The 3,829-nt window shown below is 40.0% G+C and overlaps 1 pseudogene; it reads right to left on the bottom strand.

Annotated features, from left to right (window-relative positions):
- Nucleotides 1-1,971: 1,971 nt before the first annotated feature.
- LOC138986880 (zinc finger protein 280B-like) lies at nucleotides 1,972-3,628 on the bottom strand (annotated as a pseudogene).
- Between the last annotated feature and the right edge of the window lie 201 nt (nucleotides 3,629-3,829).

Raw genomic sequence — 3,829 nt, 5'->3', positions numbered from 1 at the left:
GAAAGAGTGGGGAGAGACAAAGAGGAGGAGAAAGGAAGAGGAAACGGAGAGATTTCTCCTGGCATAGGTCTACAGCCAAGATTCCAGGTTCCTTGAATGGTGCACAGAGATTCTAGGTATCTGTGCCAGAAGTGGAGAAGGTATGGCCTTCAACTTCAGGAAGAGACTCAACTCCAGGAACCCACAGAGGAAGCCAAGTGTGTTGATATTCAGGAACCAGTACTTAGAGGGTACACCACAGGTCTGTGAAAGAGCCCTTGGAGATCACACGAAAAAAGGTTTCCACAAGTATAATCACAGACTAGGTAGTTGGGTAGAGTAGAGGAAGGATGATAACTCTATGACCTGATAATTAATGAAATAAATGAGAAAATTCCTGCACATCAGACTGTGTCAAGTAAGACAGAAACCCAGTATTAGTTTGATAAAATGGGAAATTAAACAAAGAATTAGCTGTTAACTTTAATACATTCGTGCCCAAGGCAAGATAAGATACAAAACTGAAATCGTCACATGTTAAACTAGGGTAAGACACATGTAACTGGAAAATGTAAGGAAAAGTTCTATAGAGGCTTTAATCACCTTTGTATCCACTACATTTACTCTTCTCAGATAACTCCTTTGTAGCTTAAGGGAAAGAGAACTAAATTTAGCTCAATTCATAAACTGAAAAGGTTCCCTGTGTTTGATCCTTTTCAGTTAAAACTATGGGTCCAGTACAAATCAAACTGGATGTCAAGGCTTTTTTCTTTGGGAATCTTAAGTTGCTTTACTACTGTGATGGAGACCGATAGGGCTACTTCACTTTGACTAAAGGCCAGCCAAATGGGAAAGGAGATGGAATGAATCAAATTCCCCTTGATCACTCAACAGGAGGTCCACAGGCACCAGGCCTCATTCTATTAACTGTCTCTGCTTCTCCAACTGCAGTCAATGATACACAGGTCCTGCTTGATCCTTGCAGGTGCCTCTCACCTAACAGGCATTTTAATGGTTGGCTTCCTTGACATGTCCCTGGGCTAGGTTAAGACACTCTGAGACAGTGTTCCTTCTGCCTTGGCTCCATGCCTGGAGTGCATGCATGCCTCTTCCTCAACTGGGACAAGAAGCCACAGCTCTCTACTAACTAAATCCCGTGTCTGGTCCAAACTCCCATCATAGTTTCTCCATCACCTTCTCCACATCAGGCTTTTGGAACCATTTTATCTTAGAACAGCACAACAGAGGCACTTCACAGAGTTCAGCAGCACACAGGACCATACCATAACAAAGCCATTCCAATCTGGCTATATAGTTAATACTGAGATCTTCAAGGCATGAAAAGAGTTGAAAATTTCATTGCTAAACACTCTACAGATTATATGTATAGTGAAGAAGGCAATGGCACCCCACTCCAGTACTCTTGTGGGAAAAATCCTATGGATGGAGGAGCCTGGTGGGCTGAAGTCCATGGGGTTGCTAAGAGTCGGGCACGATGGAGTGACTTCACATTCACTTTTCATTTTCATACATTCGAGAAGGAAATGGCAACCCACTCCAGTGTTCTTGCCTGGAGAATCCCAGGGACAGGGTATCCTGGTGGGCTGCTGTCTATGGGGTCGCACAGAGTCGAACATGACTGAAGCAACTTAGCAGCAGCAGTAGCAGCAGCAGCAGAGCTTTCAAACTTGCAAATACCATGAAATACCAAAATACGTTGTTACTTTTCCTTTCTCCACCTCTCTCTTTCTCTCTCTCTCTCACACACACACACACAATTTGTACATGTTAAAACACTTATATGAAAAACAGGTACTATATTTTTAAATAACATCTCAATATTTAAACAAAGCTGTACTTCATGTATTTAAAACAAAAAACACATAAATTACACATTGGTTGCCCTATATTTGATATTATTGAATAATTCTAAAATTTGAATTTTTGTTTTTAATGGGGTTTTTAACTTTGAAATACTTGCTTCAGACTTACTGAAAGTAGAATTAACGGTTTTTTGTTTTGTTTTGTTTTGTTTTTTTTGCCTCCTACTTTTAGATTTGGGAGATGATGGTTCAGAATCAGATGTGTTCACAGAATGGATGCTACTTCCACCAATCCTGTTGAAGGGGTTCCAGTGATACCTGAAAAAAAACTCTTGTTTCAGGAGGTAATCCTTCTAGATGCTTAGGCTTCTTAAACATTTGATGACACTGGGTCTTGTGCTGTCTTTTCTCTTTAAAAGTTAAAAAGTGTAGCCTACATTTGGAACACTGATGAAAACTTTTCCCAGTGCTGTCTATAATGACATATGTATGGTGTTGCAGTTTTAAACATTTGGAGACAAAAGGGGCAAAGTAAACTCTTAATGTTACCATGGTAAGTTCTGAAATGTGCATCCACATCTGCAAAGAATGATGATCTGTAACTGCAAACCTGGCATACATAGGGCATTTCACCAGGCTTATGATTATCTTTCATGTGCTGTTAGAGAACCTGATCTGTCTCAAAGGACAATTCACAGATTTTACAGACTGCAGAGGGCTCCTGGGAAGTATGGACACTTTCAATGTGACACTGCAGCTGGAAGGGAGTAGGAAACTGGCAGTTGCAGTGCTGGCAGGTGGTGTGGTATTTCCAGCTGTCACCTCTCTGCCTCTCAAGCTCCAAATGGTGCTTCATGTGATTCATAAACTTGACATTTTTTAGAACTTTCAAGCAGCTGAGGCATTTAAAGGCTGTGTGAGTTTTCGGTTCTGGCTGCCCATCTCCTATATGCTGTCCATAGTAGAAGTCACAGAGTAACACAATCAGATTGCCTTCTGTGGGATCAACAATCTTGTTTTGACTTGCTACACTTGGAAAGTCAATTTTTGTCAGTCCATTTTACCCTAAAGGGCTTATAGGTTTGCAATGGACATTGTCCTTTAGAAAATGTGTTGGATAAGATTCTCCATTCTGAACATGGCTTAATGAGGTATGAACACTGTCTGGTGTGCTTTGCTGAGTAGTCACTGTTTGAAAAATATCTGGAGGGGACAAAGCTAAAGAATGTTCTCCTATAATTCCATCACTGAGTTTAGGCTTTTTGGGATTTGTGCTATTTGTTTCAGAAGTGGAAAGTCACTTTGATACATGAGGACTTTTATCCATAGCTCCTGCATAACTGCTGTTTCTACTGGATGCTGCAATGAACTTGTGAAGGTAATCAAAGGAGAACATAACTCTGAAAAGCTATTAGGCACTATTTGTGGTGAAATATTTTTAGAATCTGCTTTGGACAAAGGCTCAATAATAATAGGATTATCTGTTGATCTTGATTCAGAGACAGAAAGTGGCAAGACAGTCTTTGCTTCTGATGCCGGAGTCACATGATTAACAGGCTGTAATTTCTGAGCATTATCTTTCCTGAAGTGACCATACTTTTTTCTCCTTGAACAAGAATCTGGGGTAACTCTGTTCAGTATGTTTGAAATGACTGGTTTTGAATTTGAGGTCATCCCCACAAAGATCACATCAGCATCTTCATTTACATGTTCCACTCCAAAAAGATCAGTTCAGCGTGTTCATCATCTACTTATTTGATTTCTCCCTTGCTTTTCTGTGGTTCTGGCTCTTGTTCTTTTTCACGTAACATACATGGTCGTTCCATATTTTAAGTACTTTTTTTTTTATTCTTGGAGGATGTGGCCACAAGTCCCAGTGCTTCCTTGAAATAAACTGCCACCTAAGTATAAATATACTACATATTATTTAAGTACAGAAAAATGTGCTATTTGTTTGTCTCCAAAACTCTAAGGTAGTTATAAACACCCTTATCTTACAGATAAAGACATTTAGCATCAAAGAGTCT

Source organism: Bos mutus, unplaced genomic scaffold, assembly GCF_027580195.1.
Source record: "Bos mutus isolate GX-2022 unplaced genomic scaffold, NWIPB_WYAK_1.1 CTG2271, whole genome shotgun sequence".
Lineage (NCBI taxonomy): Eukaryota > Metazoa > Chordata > Mammalia > Artiodactyla > Bovidae > Bos > Bos mutus.
This window is presented reverse-complemented; position numbering and strand designations above follow the sequence as displayed.